At 40.3% G+C, this 20,711-nt stretch overlaps 1 non-coding gene across 1 annotated transcript; it reads left to right on the plus strand.

Moving 5' to 3' along the window:
- The first annotated feature begins 20,399 nt into the window (after positions 1 to 20,399).
- LOC132616292 (small nucleolar RNA R71) lies at positions 20,400 to 20,505 on the plus strand. Its single transcript, XR_009573083.1, has one exon. It is a non-coding gene; the product is annotated as a small nucleolar RNA R71 (small nucleolar RNA).
- The last annotated feature ends 206 nt before the right edge of the window (positions 20,506 to 20,711 follow it).

A 20,711-nucleotide genomic window follows, 5' to 3' on the forward strand; every position in this document is an offset into this window, starting at 1 on the left:
GCACCGTTTTCTTCTTGGTCAACAGATCTTTCAAATATTTCGCAAAACCAGGCATCTCCTTGATAGCTTCCAAGAAGGGAAAATTCAGAGATAACTGCTTCAGCTGATCATAAAACTTTTCAAACTTAGCATCTTCCTTCTTCTTTACCAACCTCTGAGGAAAAGGAGGTTTAGATTTGAATAGTTGCGTCAAAGGGCGGAGAGCCCCTTTTACAGCCTGCTTGCTTGTGTTATCAGCTTCCCTCACCATCTCTAGAATATCAGCAACCTTCTTGTCAGTAGGAATCTCATCAGCAATAATGGGTGCTTCAGGCTGCACCTCATCCTCTTCATCTATCGGCTCAAGATCAATTACCTTCTCAGCAGCCCTCTGTAGTGTTTTACCACTCCTAGTAGTGATGGCAAACGCATGGTCTACACCGCCTCCCCCATTCTTAGGATTTGGAATAGTGTCACTCGGAAGTCCTCCCTTTTTAGGAGGGTACTGCTCTCTAGAAATATCCCTCATCTGCGACTCAAGCTTCTGAATAGCCGCTGTATGGGAACCCACTGGTTCTGTCAGGCCAGATAAAGTCCTTTCAGACTTAGATTGATTGTCACGACCCAGCTCCGTGGGGCGCGATTGATGTCCTATTTGGACATCCCAAACAGACTTACATACTGACTCGTCATATTTTTATCTAACTCAGACTTTCATATTAATCATCTCAAACACATTGAAAGCAAATATTATCTTGAGCGGTCGCACGTGCAAAAATTATCATATCATAGTCAGAAGGGGCGGCGGAATACACATCGCCGAACAGATATACACATATACAAACATACGGGCCATTATGGCCGCCATAACAGACGGGACCGCATTAAGACGTAGATATACATCACAAAAGATATGTACCAATATATGGGCTCCGAATCAAAAGGAGCACTCTGTAATAGCAGAATGTGTGGCCTACACTGGCAGATCAAGAACCTCTGTACCTGCGGGCATGAAACGCAGCCCCCGAAGAAAGGGGGTCAGTACGAAAGATGTACTGAGTATGTAAAGCATAAAGTACAGAAATCCAAGCCATAACTGAAGTGAAGGGTACAGAGAGAGAATACCGGATCAAAATATCAAAATATGTACTGAAGACACATGTACATAATGCAAATAGAAAATCATGCATAAGGCTCAGGAACGTGGTCACCACTCCGACGCTGGTGCCACAACACAGCATACTCCAGAAGGTTTCAAATCTCCGTACAACTCCGAACACAACATATGATCACATCATATCATATCATCAAAACATATCATAAGCCATATCACAGCATAACTCCATAAACGGAACCCGACCCTATGGCGAGGTCTCGGGAACTGTAACACATCATACTACCCAATATATCATAGCGCGCACGATCACAAAACTGGCCCGGGAACCGGCGAACGATGTCATAGTATAGGCACGAGCAGAGTAGTGCGGAAACCATATGTATATACACAATTAAGTTCCAAGACTCGACAAATAAATACATATACATGTGTATATTGAGATTAGAAAGCTCAAGGTAAGTATCGAGTCTGTCGGAATTAGTATACAAAAGATATGAGCCTTTAAATTTACAAAACTTTCGAAAAATACCTCATAAGCCGTTTTCTGAAAATTTAGTATCATTCACATTAAGGAACTTTCAAATAACTTGTGGATTAAGTCAGAAGGAGCCTTAAATTCATAGGAAAAAGTCCCCTTTTTATATCATACAAAAATAGATTAAGTAAGACAAACGAAGAAAGTCTCGGGACTAGAGGACCCACCTCGGGTCAAGTCGAGGTGGCGGACATAAATTACGAACATTAGACTCTATGGAGTCATCCATGAAAGTTTCAAAGCGATTCTATCACATTTGTGCAAATTATGGATGTTTGAATAGTTTTCCAACAAAACATAAGAATTGTAATTCAATTACATTGAATGAATAGTACCTAAAATCAGACTCGGATTTCTATGAACAGAATAACCCCTGAGGCTCAAATCCAAACCTAGTACACCTAGGACATGCCAAAAGAAGAAAAGGGATAGCTTTATATACCTTTTCCGCTTCCTACACGTCTCCAAAATCAAATCTCAAGTTCGCCAAAATCTACAATTTGGTCACAATTACCAAATGTTAATTGTAAGGCTTTAAGATTACAATCTCAACCAATACTTGTCTAAAAACATTTGGGCAGCATCTCCCCTATACATATAACATCCCCGAGATTTAAACTCGGCCAAAATAGCAGCAACCATACCAACAACAATCTCAACAACATCAACAATCGGCTAGAGATGCATTCTAACATAAATAGTCTTCTTTTCCAAATAATGCAACAACTCCCAATCTAACTTTGCATTCTCAAATCAATATCAATATTTTCATGTTTCCATACTAATTTAAGATTATCCAAACATAGACCAAGAATATTCCGAGCCATATATCCAATGCTCAAAAATTCCATATTCCATCCAAAGTTCCTACTTATGCTTCGAAACCATCACAACACATTTTCCTATTTACAATTTCATAATCAACAACAATAATCTACACTTTAATAACTTCATTTTCATAATATCATAAAATCACATTAAAATGAGATAATTTCCTACAACCAATTTCCATGCCAACTTAATCCATTTTACCTTCATTTACATTATAAGGGTCGCAACAACACAACTAGCATACTAAACAAGATTAATTCATTTCCATTCCATCACTATGCACCACACGGCCAACACCCCATTTTTCACTTCAACCAATTTCATTCAACTTTCTTCTCCAATACAAAATCCACAATAACCACAACTAGAACACTACATAAAATTCAACTCATCTCACCTATCCATTAATACATACATACGGCTACATGCATATATATACACCCAACATGCAAACTTCTATATTTTCATAACTTCTACTCATTTCTACATACTACAACATAGACAAACCTTCATAACATAATAAAAAGGAATTAATTCTTACCTTTTTCTCTTCAACTTCTTCACTTGACCAAATTGCGGAAACGATGAAACGGATGAATTATCTTCCGAAATAATTATACCACGTTGTAGAGGGTCCTTAGTAGGAATACCACAAGAAAATAATTTTTGGAACAAGATTTCAAGGGGTGAAATTCTTGCCCCCTTGGCCGAATGGCCTTTAATCTTTGCTCTTGTTCTTTTGTTTCTCTCCTTCTCTTATTTCTTGAACTTTCTAAAGATAAGGCTCCTTAATATAATTGGTCACATGGGTTTTTAAGGGGGCATGGGCTTGGGCCATGATGATGGCCGGCCACCCCTCCCTCTTTGGGCCTCAATTTTTCTTATTTTATTTGAGCCCAATTTATTATGGGTCTTATTTGTAATTCCTGAAATTCCAAATTTTCCCTTGGCCTTCCTCCGTACTTTTGCATCAATATTTTCCATGAATATCACACGTATATTAATTAGATAAGAACATAGCCTTCATTTCCTACAAAGCAAGATTATTCCAAATTTTCCAAACGCGCAAAACGCGGGATATAACATTCTCTCCCCCTTTAGAACATTCGTCCTCGAATGTTAAATTAGCCTTATAGGGTCTGACAAACATTTCGGGGGAGCTTTCTCTTATGAGTAGCACACATAAATCACTTATTAGTTAATATAACAAATTTAGAAATTTGGATTACCTGTAGGCGTAGAGAACAAGTGAGGGTACTTCTTCTTCATTTCGTCCTCCGCTTCCCAGGTCATTTCTTCTCTATTATTGTTTCGCCATAAGACCTTAACAGAGGGTATTTCCCCGGTACGCAACCTCCTCACCTAACAATTCAGAATATCTACAGGTTGCTTCTCATAAGACAATTCCTCCGTCATCTGAATATTATCCACTGGAAATATTCTGGAAGAATCACCAACACATTTACGGAGCATGGATACACGGATTACCGGATGTACTGCCTCCGGATCAGATGGTAAGTCTAGCTCATAGGTGACCTCGCCTATCTTCCGAATAATCTGATACGGCCTAATATACCGCGGACTAAGCTCACCCTTTTTACCGAATCTCATCACACCCTTCATAGTGACACCTTTAGAAATAGCCAGTCATCAATCTGAAGCTCTAACGGTTGGCGTCGTTTATCTGTATATGATTTCTGTCGACTCTGGGCAGTCAATAACCGTTCCCCAATAGATTTCACTTTATCAACTGCTTGCTGAACCATACCTGGTCCGATCAACTTTATTTCACCCCATCGAACCAACCAATCAGAGATCTGCACTTCCTATCATACAGGGCTTCGTACGGTGCCATCTGGATGCTGGAATGATAACTATCATTATAAGCAAATTTAGTTAACGGTAACTAATCACTTCCACTATCCTTGAAGTCAATAACATAGACCCATAGTATATCTCCCAGTGTCTGAATAGCGCGCTCGGCCTGTCCGTCGGACTGAGAATGAAATACTGTGCTACGACTCACCTGAGTCCCCCAACCCTTCCTGGAATGACCTCCAGAAATTCACTGTAAACTGGGCACCTTTTGACAGTGATAATAGATACAGGGACCCCGTGAAGTCTTGCTATCTCCTTAATATACTATCTGGCATAAACCTCGGCCGAATAAGTAGTCCTGACCGGAAGAAAATGGGCCAATTTCGTTAATCTATCAACAATGACCCAAATAAAATCGTACCTGCGTGGAGTGCGCGGTAAACCTATAATGAAATCCATATTAATCGCTTCTCATTTCCAAGCTGGAATTTCCATTTCCTGTAGCAATCCGGCGGGCTTTTGATGCTCGATCTTGACTTATTGGCAATTTGGGCTTTGGCCAACAACTCTGCAGTGTCTCCTTTCATACCGTCCCCACCAGTATAAGCATTTAAGATCGTACTATATTCTAGTGAATCCAAGATGAATAGAATACTGAATATCGTGCTTCACCCATAATTGGTCGCTGCGGCCCTGCAGCGTCAGGAACATATAATCTACCTCTGTATAACAATATCCCATCAGGTGAAGCCTCGAATTGGGTCTTTTCCTTATCAAGAATTATATCTCTGCACTGTATTAGAATAAGATCTTTGAACTGACGCTGTTTTACCTTTTCCATAACCGATGATTCAGCAACTTCTCGGACAGAAACCCCCAATATTTCCAGAATCGTCCAAACGGACTCTTCGGCTAGCTAACTGATAAATTTCACGAACCAATTCCTTCTTTCTGAATGCACACCAGTCAAATTGCCAAAGATTTGCGACTAAGTGCGTCTGCCACAACACTGGCTTTTCTAGGGTGATACAAAATATCGACGTCATGATCTTTCAATAATTCAAACCATCTTCCTTATCGCAAATTCAGCTCTTTTTTGCTTAAAATATACTGGAGACTCTGATGGTCCGTACAAATATCAACGTGGACTCCATATAAATAATGCTGCCATATTTTCAAAAACATGAATCACCGCGGCTAATTCCAGATCATGAGTGGGATAATTTCTCTCGTGCGGATTCTTTACAAATATGATTAAACACCACTTCGTACCGATAATCCACATAATTTCATGTCGTATCTTCTCATGTTTCATGTGATTTGTGGTACATGAACTATTTTCTAGTATCTAACGAACCCCTTTCTTTCCTTCAAAGATTTCCAAACTACCAAACACTTGTATTCCTAATACGATAATCGTTATTACCCGAAATATTCTTTGAGTCTGATAATCCTCTCCATTACTCTTTAGGAACTTAACTCATAGCCATTTTCTTGCCTTTATTACTATTCTTTAAAACATATTACCGCGTACTTAGGTACAACATCAGTTTACCCGATAGGGGGGGGGGGGATTCCAATCATGACATAAACATATCTCAATTCATATTGGCAAGAAGCATTTTCTTAAGGCATCTTTCATTCTTTCCCTTTAATCACATCCTTCCTTCATACCCGTTCCTTATCTGTCGTTCTGCTTTCTCGATAATCAAATTATTTAATATTCACATGATTCGCCATTCCATACCATAGGTTTTCCTTTTGCCCTGCACTATTACATTCCAGTTCCTTTTTGCAAATAATTTCGTGCTTTGCCGGTCGGCTCTTTTTGAGGCTCTGCTTAATTACGTTTCTTACTTTTCACTTTTCTGACATTTTGATCTCCTTATCTTCCACTCAATTACTCTCTTTTCTTTCCAAATATTGTTGTATTAGAATCTTCCAATCCCAACCGGTAGCAAAATCAATATCAGTTTATCTCGTAACATCTGTACCATACCTTTCACTTTATCTCGTAAATTCTGTCCACTTATTGTCTTCCATATATTACAACACTAGCTGTTAGGGTTCACCTATCGATCAACATAGTCATAAAAGGGGAGTCCCGTACATACATATTTATTACTGTCATTTCTTTTACAAGACATCTGCAATCACTTGTTCAAACTTACTCTAATTCCAGAACTGCGTTGCTCTTTCTTTCTTTTCACCAATCTAATCCGTCTCAGCTCAAGCGACCCCTATAAAGTTTCTAACCATTCCACATACCCTAATTCCCTTTAGGTTACTCCAAACTTCCTATTTGCCTCTTATATCTATATTTGTGAAAATTTTAGTACACTTCCCAGTGGGTCACCCATCCCAAAATTGCTCTGGCCCTAGCACGCTTAACCTTAAAACTTTAATGCATTTAGGTGCGTTAAGGCAGGTATAATCACATCAACTTCCCCGCACGACCTTTATCACGTAATTTTTAGGCAAGTCGGGGTCTTAACAACTTCCAAAACGTACTCGTAGCGCGTCCCACCCCGATTTAGAGAGGATTCTTTTACTTATCTGACTATTTAATTACGGTGTCGCCCCTTATCTAAATCCTCAACACTTACCTTCGTCTATATATCTAATTCTACACAGCCCACAAGTTTAAATTTTTATTCCACAAATTCCAACTCCAATCAGTCGTCGGGAACTGATAAAATGTTACTGTAAGGTCTTCTCCATCTACCAGCAGAGGAAACTGGAGTCCGACAAACATCGCAGAACTTCTTAGTACTTAATTCACATAATTACCACCATATATATATATGAGTTGTGAGCGAACCATTTAATTCGCAACTACTTGTCATACGCTTTGTATTTTTCCAATAAGGTAAAACTTAATCGCTGGACATTTTTGCCCCTCAACATAGGCTTTTCTAAGGCAAAGTGTGGTCGGACCGCATTGTGGTCCGTTTAAACGAATTACGAATTTGCTGTTCATATATGCTTTCTCGAAACAAAATTTCCCAAATAAAGATGGTGCTTCTTACGAATGACATGGAAGGTATCTCTTAAACTTTAATCCAACATAATAGATTTACCCTATCGGTATTGAATTTCAAGACATGCTAAGAACTTACATCTCATTTTCCATTTTATAATTCTGGAAAAATTTGGGCAGAGGTTCCTCTGTACTTCTTACTATCCCAACACCTGCACACAGAAATACAAACAATGCCTCACAGGGACAACATATATACGTACGTATCATATCGTATCATAGCCACACAAGGCTAATAATTTCAAGTAAAAGTATGAATATATCGAGACTTACCTCATATACATAACTCAGACGGCACCGGTGGCACTTTTCTATTTACTTTCCTTTTCGATTTTTAACTTTATATTTCAATCATACTTCAAATGACTTCACCAACATACATCTTTCATACCATTGCTTACCTGTGTACTGTGTAGCTTCCAATATCATCGATCACTGTTTTCTGTCGATACCGTTCTTCGGCTTAAATCAAGGGTTAGTAAAAAGGAATTCATTTCCTACGGCTGGCTCTATCGCACGATCTAAGATCCAAAGAAAGGTAACACCCTAAATGTCCTGTAGCCTCCTGTTTATAGATGTGGTGCACAACACACCGATAAACAAGACTCTACGAGACACGGCCTGTAGACATTCCGAGGACAAACCGCTCTGATACCACTTTTGTCACGACCTAGCTCCGTGGGCCGCGACTGATGTCCTATTTGGACACACCAAACAGACTTACATACTGACTCGTCATATTTTTATCTAACTCAGACTTTCATATTAATCATCTCAAACAGATTGAAAGCAAATATTATCTTAAGCGGTCGCACGTGCAAAAATTATCATATCATAGTCAGAAGGGGTGGCGGAATACACATCGCCGAATAGATATACACATATACAAACATACGGGCCATTATGGCCGCCATAACAGACGGGACCGCATTAAGACGTAGATCATAGACAAACGAACACACACACATGACCCATTACCCACATATATGACTACAGGCCTCTACAAACCATAACGGAATCATATGACGGGACAGGACCCCGCCGTACCCCAAATAACAAAATATACAGAAGCATATACATCACAAAAGATATGTACCAATATATGGGCTCCGGATCAAAAGGAGCACTCTGTAATAGCAGAATGTATGGCCTACACTGGCAGATCACGAACCTCTGTACCTGCGGGCATGAAACGCAGCCCCCGAAGAAAGGGGGTCAGTACGAAAGATGTACTGAGTATGTAAAGCATAAAGTACAGAAATCCAAGTCATAACTGAAGTGAAGGGTACAGAGAGAGAATACCGGATCAAAATATCAAAATTTATACTGAAGACACATGTACATAATGCAAATAGAAAATCATGCATAAGGCTCAGGAACGTGGTCACCACTCCGACGCTGGTGCCACAACACAGCATACTCCAGAAGGTTTCAAAACTCCGAACACAACATATGATCACATCATATCATATCATCAAAACATATCATAAGCCATATCACAACATAACTCCATAAATGGAACCCGGCCCTATGGCGAGGTCTCGGGAACCGTAACACATCATACTGCAGAATATATCACAGCGCGCACGATCACAAAACCGGCCCGGGAACCGGCGAACGATGTCATAGTATAGGCACGAGCAGAGTTGTGCGGAAACGATATGCATATACATAATTAAGTTCCAAGACTCGACAAATAAATACATATACATGTGTATATTGAGATCAGAAAGCTCAAGGTAAGTATCGAGTCTGTCGGAATTAGTATACAAAAGATATGAGCCTTTAAATTTACAAAACTTTCGAAAAATACCTCATAAGCCGTTTTCTGAAAATTTAGTATCATTCACATTAAGGAACTTTCAAATAACTTGTGGATCAAGTCAAACGGAGCCTTAAATTCATAGGCAAACGTCCCCTTTTTATATCATACAAAAATAGATTAAGTAAGACAAACGAAGAAAGTCTCGGGACTAGAGGGCCCACCTCGGGTCAAGTCGAGGTGGCGGACATAAATTACGAACATTAGACTCTATGGAGTCATCCATGAAAGTTTCAAAGCGATTCTATCACATTTGTGCAAATTATGGATGTTTGAATAGTTTTCCAACAAAACATAAGAATTGTAATTCAATTACATTGAATGAATAGTACCTAAAATCAGACTCGGATTTCTATGAACAGAATAACCCCCGAGGCTCAAATCCAAACCTAGTACACCTAGGACATGCCAAAAGAAGAAAAACGATAGCTTTACATAACTTCTACTCATTTCTACATACTACAACATAGACAAACCTTCATAACATAATAAAAAAGAATTAATTCTTACCTTTTCTCTTCAACTTCTTCACTTGACCAAAGTGCGGAAATGATGAAACGGATGAATTATCTTCCGAAATAATTATACCACGTTGTAGAGGGTCCTTGAATTAGTAGGAATACCACAAGAAAATAATTTTTGGAACAAGATTTCAAGGGGTGAAATTCTTGCCCCCTTGGCCGAATGGCCTTTAATCTTTGCTCTTGTTCTTTTGTTTCTCTCCTTCTCTTATTTCTTGAACTTTCTAAAGATAAGGCTCCTTAATATAATTGGTCACATGGGTTTTTAAGGGGGCATGGGCTTGGGCCATGATGATGGCCGGCCACCCCTCCCTCTTTGGGCCTCAATTTTTCTTATTTTATTTGAGCCCAATTTATTATGGGTCTTATTTGTAATTCCTGAAATTCCAAATTTGCCCTTGGCCTTCCTCCGTACTTTCGCATCAATATTTTTCATGAATATCACACGTATATTAATTAGAATAAGAACATAGCCTTCATGTCACGACCCAACCCCGTGGGCCGCGACTGGTATCCTAACTGGATACCCATACGTACTACTTAACAGAATTTCGTACCATACTGATTTTTTTTTTCAAACAGATGTGTACAGAATCAGGCCGATACAGATGCGGCGCACGCGAACATATACATACCTGGACATACAGAAATTTACAGACAAGCCGATGAGGCTAACATACAGACGGAGTCACAAAATCATTCGTACTTACCTAAACAGATGAAACCCGTAACCCACATATCTATCTACAGGCCTCTACAAACATACAGAATCAGATAACGGGACAGGGCCCCGCCGTACCCCAAAATATCATACATACAGAGTCTACAGATGACAGAAGATATATACCAAAAGTATTTGCTCCGGAGTAAAGGAGCTCTTCCAATATAGCAGAATCGATGCCCTAAACTAGCGGCGTATCTCCAGGTGCGTCTGTACCTGCGGGCATGTAACGCAACCCCCGAAGAATCGGGGGTCAGTACGAAAAATGTACCGAGTATGTAAAGCAGAAACATAACAAACATAATCATAGTCTGAACAGGAAGCATATATATTTAGCGGACAGAACCATAAATCAAACGGACGGACGGAATCATAATCCCGACAGACGGACAGAATCATGGTTCAGACAGACAGATAGAATCGTAAACCATACGGACATACAGAATCAGAATCCATACGGACATACAGACAAAATCGTAATCCAGACGGACAGAATTATGCATGCAGAGTCATACAAAGTTATACAGAATCATACAGAGTCATACAGAATCATACAGAGGCATGTGCTATATAAATGATGATGGCACATGCATACATACATACAGATCCCGGCCCTGTCTGGGGGCACGGTAACAGAACCCGGCCCTCTTAGTACGGGACGCGGTGGACAGACAGAATCAGATCAGATCATATGCCATCCTGGCCGCCATCCCCATACACAGATCATAATATCATAGTCATACAGATATAACAGATCCCGGCCCGCACGCCGAGGGACGCGGTGAACAATGCAGAGGAACATGCACGATAACAGAACCTGGCACGGGACGCAGTGAAGGAATGCATTGAGACAGCCACGAACAGATTAATGAGAAACCACATACATACAGACTCAACATACAGACTCAATCAAACTGAAGGGTGCCAAACGGCGAGTCAAGTCAGAGTATCCGGATAGTATGCATAATACGCGCCTATGTCCTACTCGGGAAGGCACGACAGATTATTATCAGGATCAGATTCTCAGATGTCCAGAAATCATTTTGTAAGATTTGCATAAAAATAGTCATTTCATAATCAAAATAATAGTCCAGATGTTTTCTGAGAAAATCGGACAGAACCAAAGTAATTAAGGTTATACAGAAGGCATCGGGCCTTGTGGGCCCGCCTCGGACCAACTCGAGGCGACATACGTAAATTACTGATAATAGACCTTATGAGGTCATCCATAATCATTTGGAAGTGTTCCGACTCTGTTTGGGAAGGTTTCGTGCAAAAGTTCACTTTGAAGGCGTTGTATAAGGAAATGGTTTCAATTGTACTGAAGGAATTGGAACGGATTTCCATCTCGAATTCCGAGAAACGGAGTCGTACTTAAGGCTCGCGGCCGAGCCTATTACATCCAGAACATGCCTAAGAATAAAGGGGAAGGCTTTACATACCTCGATTGCGCCTTACGCTCGCTTGGCTTCAATTCCAATTTCGTCCAAAATCTAGAAATGGTCAAGTTTACCAATTGTTAATTTCAAACTTTAAGACTCCAAACTTAATACATACATGCCTACCGAAATTTCGGCAGCATTTCCCCTATATATATAACATCCCCGAGACTTAGCTCGGCTTGGTTCATCAACACAGCAACGCAGAAACAACATCAATAACAACAACAAGCATAACATAATACACGATATGGCTTTACTAGCCGTCTTTCCGGCATAACGAAACATCTTTCATTTCAACCTTACACTTCCCAACCAATCCTACCATTTTCATATTCAACACTTATCAAGATCATTACAACATATTTCAGGGGCATATCATACCATTTTCACAAGATATACACAAGATATACGCAATATACAAGTTTCCTACTAAGGGCAGATTTCGCCCACAACTTCCAATCTTTAACCTAAACATCCATAGCATATTCTTATCTTCCAATTCCATTTACATACCATAACAATATGCATTCTTACAATTTCATTCTCATAATCACATAAACTATACTAACATCACCTACTTTCCGACAACCAATTAACAACATTTTTTCTCATTTTCATCACAAGATTACCACACAATTAACATACTAATTATAACAAATCCATGTTCCTTCCAACATATAGCACCACACGGCCACACACGTAATTTTCCAACTTCCACTAATTCATTCAACTTTCACTTCTAATACAATTTCTACCATACTACAACTAAATTCCAACATGAATTCAAATCTTCATGAACATACAATACATGCACACTTTCGGCCAACATGCATACCACCTCAACACACAAGATTTTCATGTTTTTCATTCATTTCCACACACTACAACATACATATACCTTCCATATCATAACAAAAGCATAAAATCCTTACGTTTCTCCCAAGTTCTTTACTTGCTACAAAACTCACTTTCTTGCCAAGATAATTATACCATCTTGTAGAGGACCTTGCACTTGGTAAGATTACAACAAAATTATAACTCTTGCATCAAAGTTGAGGCTTGGAGAATTTTTTTTTCTTTTCTTTCTTTCTCTCTTTCCTCCACCCGAAACCTCTCTTCTTTTTCTCCTCTTGTTTGTTCTTTGTTTTTCTTGTTTTCTCTTGAAGGTTCTTAGGATATAGATGACTTATAATATAATTTGTCACATGGAAAATAATTCCATGGACTTTGATCAATGTATATGGCCGGTTGGGCCTTCCCTTTTGGGCCTCATCTTCTCTTATTTTTTTTCTTTTTGAGCCCACTTGGCCAACCTTTGTAATTCATGGAACAAGTTTCCAAAATTTCCAATTTTGCCCTTGGCCTCCTTTCGTAATTCCACACCAACATATTCATAACCGACACATTCGTACCAAGCAAGGTCCAAATGTGGCCTTGTCCATTACAAGTCAAATTATTTCGAATTTTTTGAATATGCAAAAATGCCGGATGTAACATCCTCCCCCCCTTTAGAACATTCGTCCTCGAATGTTAAATTGACCTCGTGGGGCGTCATACTACTTCGGGAGGGTTATTTTTTATAATTGTCCTTTGTTGACTTTCCGACATGGCTTCTTCACCAACATGATGGGGTAATTCTTCACGTCACTGATTCATATGCTTTCATAATGTATTTTCTCATACCCCACATAATCACCGGACCATAAGCTATATTCTCGTAATAGATGAATGCTTTTCAGGCATCATAATCAATATCATTTCTTGTTACACTCCTCGAGTGTTTGCCACGTTATCATAATCCCACTTCATACCAAACACTTCACACCAAACGGATTCATAACTGGGATCGGACGCATAGAAGCGTATTGAACAGATTCGTAATCGGAGGCAAACGTATTAAACCATGGCGGACAGATTCGTAGTCGAAGTCCGATGTACGGGAGTATATCAGACAGATCCGTGATCAAGGTCAGACGTACAGAGAGGTATCAGACAGATTCGGAATCAAAGTCAGGCGTACGGAGGCGTATCAGACGGATTTCGTAATCAGAATCAGATATACGGAGATGTATCAGATAGATTCATAATCAGAGTCAGACGTACAGAATTATATCGGACAGATTCGTACCAGGGTCAGATATACGGAGATGTATCAGACAGACGCGTGATCAAAATCAGACGTACAGAGATGTATCAGACGGATTCATATCCAGAGTCAGACATACAGAGGTGTGTCGGACAGATTTGTATCCAGAGTTAATTGTACAGAGGTATATCAGACAGTAACATAATCGGATCCAGAAGTACGGAGGCGTAATAGGCAGAGCCTTATCAGAATCAGAAGTGCAGAAGTATAACAGATAGAATCTGGATTAGAATCAGATCACTCTTATTGAGGCTCCGGTGATTTACGAAAATTTCCTTTTTATCGATATCTCATTATTCATTCCGACCATTGTATCACAGGTTATTTCATCAAAACCTGTTCACTCACTCATAAACTTATTCGTCAAGTTGTCATACAAATCGTCTTACGTGTCGCTTATCGACTTTTTCAAAGCTTCCGCTTCTTCACGTTTTCTTATCCTTCATCTTTCCTACTATCCCTACTCATTTTCTTTTCTAGATATCGTCGCACCAGACTAAGTTATAATGTAATAGGGGTTTTTAAATTCTTTGACAACCTTCATGTCCTCGTCTCCGCTTCATTTCATGTATTCGGTTTAGTAAAACCTTTCGTCTATCATAACATTAACCGCCGGGACTCGGCTCTTGATCCACATAATCACCAGACGAAAATCATACACATACATATACATTTTCTAATATCATACTTGCGAACGTCTCTGACTGTTATTCAAATTCGCTCAATTTCCCGAGCGGTATTGCACTTTTTCTTTTCGCCCCTTTAGTCCGCCTCGTTCTGCGCAATTCCTGTAAGGGCACTAGTTACTCCACACACCCTCTTTTCCTTTAGATTACCCAAAATTTCCATTTATATATCATACTTACATTTATGAAAAATTTTGTATCCTTCCTAGGGGGTCACCCATCCCAGAATTGCTCTAGCCTCAGCACGCTTAACCTCGAAACTTTCACGCATTTTGACGCGTTAGGGCTAGTATAATTTCGTCGACTACCCCGCACGATCTTTGTCACATAATTCAGGGCAGATCGGGGTCTTAATAAATTTTCGGAAAATTCTCATAGTGGGTCCCACCCCGGGCTAAGCCATACAATTACCATATTGCCTCTCTGAACCTCCGATATTCACTTTCATGCACATATACATACGATTTTAGACAGCCCACAGATTTACATCTTCATCCCACGAATCCCATCTCCAATTAGTCGATGAAATCTGATGAAATATCATCGTAAGGTGCTCTCCACCCACCAACAGAGGAAAACTAGATTCCGACAAGTATCGCGGAACCTTTTAGTACTTAATTTACATATTTATCTCCATATTTCTGGAAAATTTTGGGCAGAGGTTCCTCTGTATTTCTCGCTATCCTAAACCTGTACACCAGAAATACCAACCATGCCTCACAGGGCCGATAACTTCAAATAAAAATTTTAACAATGTCGAAACTTACCTCACATGCCCAACTCAAATGGCGTCGGAGGCACTTTCCTGTTCACTTTCATCTGGGGTTTCTAGATTCACACTGATGGTGGGGACATCTCAGTCGCCCTTGCCTTTAGTCACTAGGTCTCTAATCCTTCTAAATTTCCGTCGTCATCATTGAATAACATTTTTCAGATATCATACACATATCAGAAATTCTAGGAAACTTACAGACTCATAAATGATCAATCTCGGGTCTAACCTGGGGAGCTGCCGTGGGAACTGTGTCCCTCATTGTCATCATCTGTCTGACCCCCACTCGCCTGGCCCCCGCTATTACCTGCATCTGAATCGGAGGAGTGTAGGTAGCCCGGCAATTCCTGGTTCACTGATGGCCAGGACAAAGGACTGGAGTAGGGAGTAACACTCTCCGGAGAAGCCTGTCTAACATAATGCTCCACTACAGGAGCTGCTGGCATGTCCTCGGGGACCTCCTCCTCCGGCGTCCCAGAGGAATGCTCTAGTGGCTCAGCATCGGGGCTATCCTCCTCCCTGGGGGTAAGAAACTCTGGAGGTATCGTCGCTGGGTCCTCCGAGGGGTCAGTATCATAACTATCTTCTCTGGGATCCTCTGCTCTGGGAATCAGAAACTCGGGAGGAATTGTCTCTGGATCCTCCGAAGGGTCTGTCTCAATCGAGTAGCTGGGGATCTACCTACTCGGTCCTGGTGACGTCCTAGGGGCCTTCTTAGCACCCCCATCCCCATCATCAGAGGCACTCCTCTTCATTCTTTGTCAATCCGCAATCACCTGCAGGAAGAGGGTCAGAAACATTGTTTCCAAATACTGACACTTCTGCTCTTCTGGAGCCTCACTGTAGATACAGCAATTCGTAGGAAACATCCTAACCATTCAGCTTTATCGCACGATCTAAGATCCGAAGAAGGGTAACATCCTAGATGTCCTGTAGCCTCCTGTTTATAGATGTGGTGCACAACACATCGATAAACAAGACTCTACTAGACACGGCCTGTAGACATACCGAGGACTAACCGCTCTGATACCACTTCTGTCACGACCCAACCCCGTGGGCCGCGACTGGTATCCTAACTGGATACCCATACGTACCTACTTAACAGAATTTCGTACCATACTGATTTTTTTTTTCAAACAGATGTGTACAGAATCAGGCCGATACAGATGCGGCGCACGCGAACATATACATACCTGGACATACAGAAATTTACAGACAAGCCGATGAGGCTAACATACAGACGGAGTCACAAAATCATTCGTACTTACCTAAACAGATGAAGCCCGTAACCCACATATCTATCTACAGGCCTCTACAGACATACAGAATCACATGACGGGACAGGGCCCCGCCGTACCCCAAAATACCATACATACAGAGTCTACAGATGACAGAAGATATATACCAAAAGTATTTGCTCCGGAGTAAAGGAGATCTTCCAATATAGCAGAATCTATGCCCTAAACTGGCGGCGTATCTCCAGGTGCGTCTGTACCTGCGGGCATGTAACGCAGCCCCTGAAGAACCGGGGGTCAGTACGAAAAATGTACCGAGTATGTAAATGCAGAAACATAACAAACATAATCATAGTCTGAACCGGAAGCATATATATATTTAGCGGACAGAACCATAAATCAAACGGACGGACGGAATCATAATCCCGACAGACGGACAGAATCATGGTTCAGACAGACAGATAGAATCGTAAACCATACGGACATACAGATTCAGAATCCATACGGACATACAGACAAAATCGTAATCCAGACGGACGGACAGAATTATGCATGCAGAGTCATACACAGTTATACAGAATCATACAGAGTCATACAGAATCGTATACAGGCATGTGCTTATATAAATGCTGATGGCACATGCATACATACATACAGATCCCGGCCCTGTATGGGGGCACGGTAACAGAACCCGGCCCTTTTAGTACGGGACGCGGTGGACAGACAGAATCAGATCAGATCATATGCCATCCTGGCCGCCATCCCCATACACAGATCATAATATCATAGTCATACAGATATAACAGATCTCGGCCCGCACGCCGAGGGACGCGGTGAACAATGCAGAGGAACATGGACGATAACAGAACCTGGCCCGGGACGCAGTGAAGGAATGCATTGAGACAGCCACGAACAGATTAATGAGAAACCACATACATACAGACTCAACATACAGACTCAATCAAACTGAAGGGTGCCAAACGGCGAGTCAAGTCAGAGTATCCGGATAGTATGCATAATACGCGCCTATGTCCTACTCGGGAAGGCACGACAGATTATTATCAGAATCAGATTCTCAGATGTCCAGAAATCATTTTGTAAGATTTGCATAAAAATAGTCATTTCATAATCAAAATAATAGTCCAGATGTTTTCTGAGAAAATCGGACAGAACCAAAGTAATTAAGGTTATACAGAAGGCATCGGGCCTTGTGGGCCCGCCTCGGACCAACTCGAGGCGACATACGTAAATTACTGATAATAGACCTTATGAGGTCATCCATAATCATTTGGAAGTGTTCCGACTCCGTTTGGGAAGGTTTCGTGCAAAAGTTCACTTTGAAGGCGTTGTATAAGGAAATGGTTTCAATTGTACTGAAGGAATTGGAACGGATTTCCATCTCGAATTCCGAGAAACGGAGTCGTACTTAAGGCTCGCGGCCGAGCCTATTACATCCAGAACATGCCTAAGAATAAAGGGGAAGGCTTTACATACCTCGATTGCGCCTTACGCTCGCTTGGCTTCAATTCCAATTTCGTCCAAAATCTAGAAATGGTCAAGTTTACCAATTGTTAATTTCAAACTTTAAGACTCCAAACTTAATACATACATGCCTACCGAAATTTCGGCAGCATTTCCCCTATATATATAACATCCCCGAGACTTAGCTCGGCTTGGTTCATCAACACAGCAACGCAGAAACAACATCAATAACAACAACAAGCATAACATAATACACGATATGGCTTTACTAGCCGTCTTTCCGGCATAACGAAACATCTTTCATTTCAACCTTACACTTCCCAACCAATCCTACCATTTTCATATTCAACACTTATCAAGATCATTACAACATATTTCAGGGGCATATCATACCATTTTCACAAGATATACACAAGATATACGCAATATACAAGTTTCCTACTAAGGGCAGATTTCGCTCACAACTTCCAATCTTTAACCTAAACATCCATAGCATATTCTTATCTTCCAATTCCATTTACATACCATAACAATATGCATTCTTACAATTTCATTCTCATAATCACATAAACTATACTAACATCACCTACTTTCCGACAACCAATTAACAACATTTTTTCTCATTTTCATCACAAGATTACCACACAATTAACATACTAATTATAACAAATCCATGTTCCTTCCAACATATAGCACCACACGGCCACACACGTAATTTTCCAACTTCCACTAATTCATTCAACTTTCACTTCTAATACAATTTCTACCATACTACAACTAAATTCCAACATGAATTCAAATCTTCATGAACATACAATACATGCACACTTTCGGCCAACATGCATACCACCTCAACACACAAGATTTTCATGTTTTTCATTCATTTCCACACACTACAACATACATATACCTTCCATATCATAACAAAAGCATAAAATCCTTACCTTTCTCCCAAGTTCTTTACTTGCTACAAAAATCACTTTCTTCCCAAGATAATTATACCATCTTGTAGAGGACCTTGCACTTGGTAAGATTACAACAAAATTATAACTCTTGCATCAAAGTTGAGGCTTGGAGAATTTTTTTTTCTTTTATTTCTTTCTCTCTTTCCTCCACCCGAAACCTCTCTTATTTTTCTCCTCTTGTTGGTTCTTTGTTTTTCTTGTTTTCTCTTGAAGGTTCTTAGGATATAGATGACTTATAATATAATTTGTCACATGGAAAATAATTCCATAGACTTGGATCAATGTATATGGCCGGTTGGGCCTTCCCTTTTGGGCCTCATCTTCTCTTATTTTTTTTTCTTTTTGAGCCCACTTGGCCAACCTTTGTAATTCATGGAACAAGTTTCCAAAATTTCCAATTTTTCCCTTGGCCTCCTTTCGTAATTCCACACCAACATATTCATAACCAACACATTCGTACCAAGCAAGGTCCAAATGTGGCCTTGTCCATTACAAGTCAAATTATTTCGAATTTTTCGAATATGCAAAAATGCCGGATGTAACACTTCATTTCCTACAAAGCAAGCTTATTCCAAATTTTCCAAACGCGCAAAACGCGGGATATAACATTGATTTGCTAGAATCTTCTCAAGCATTGCTTCAACCTTCGAACAACCCTGCTCTGTTGACTGCCTTTTTGGTGGTATGTAAGGATTGGAACTCTTGTTCCCAAAGTTGTTGCTGTTGTTGTAGCTCCCTTGGTTCGCACCACCATAATTATTATTGTAATTCCCAGAGTTGTTGTAAGCACCTTGACCTTGTTGAGGTCTCCATTGATTCTGATTCTGATAGCCACCTTGGTAATTCTGTCTTTGATAACCCCCTTGAGAGTTATTAACAAAATTTGCATCCTCAACCTGCATAGGTGGCCCATCAAGGAACGAACCATCTTGAGCATGGTACATCCCTTTTGGCAAAATTTTATCATCCTCACAAACATTTACCTTCTTGATTTGAGATTCATCAAACTTCTTCGTCAGCAAGGAAATGTTTGTTGCAAGTTCTGCTAATGTTTGCTGGGTGTCATGATTCTCCTTCACTATATTCTGGATCATAGCACTACCATACGGTACCACATCAACACTGTTTGAGTGCCAAGCCTGATTATGAGTTGTCAGCTTGTTGAGTATGGTGGTCACTCGTCGGAAGGTCTTGTTCATAAAACATACATCAGCTGCATTGTTAGCTACTGACTGTGTTACTGGATCTAACCCTCGGTAGAACTTCTCCATCAATATATTTTCCGGAAAACCATGATTCGGGCTCTTATGCAAATATTCCTTGAATCTCTCCCAAGCTTCATATAATTGTTCCCCTGGTCGCTGCTTAAACTCATAAATCTTGTCACGAATTTCATCCTTCTTGCTAGGGGGGTACCACTTTGTAAGAAAAGAAGTCACCATCTCTGCCCACGAAGTAATTGAATTTCTGGGCAGTTTCTCGAGCCATGTTCTTGCCTCTCCAGCTAAGGAATATTTGAATAACCTCAACCGAATAGCATCTTGTGGAACATTGTTCAGGATGTGATTAGCACACACATCCACAAAATTCTGCAAATGA

This window comes from Lycium barbarum, chromosome 10 (assembly GCF_019175385.1).
Source record: "Lycium barbarum isolate Lr01 chromosome 10, ASM1917538v2, whole genome shotgun sequence".
In the NCBI taxonomy this organism is placed as follows: domain Eukaryota; kingdom Viridiplantae; phylum Streptophyta; class Magnoliopsida; order Solanales; family Solanaceae; genus Lycium; species Lycium barbarum.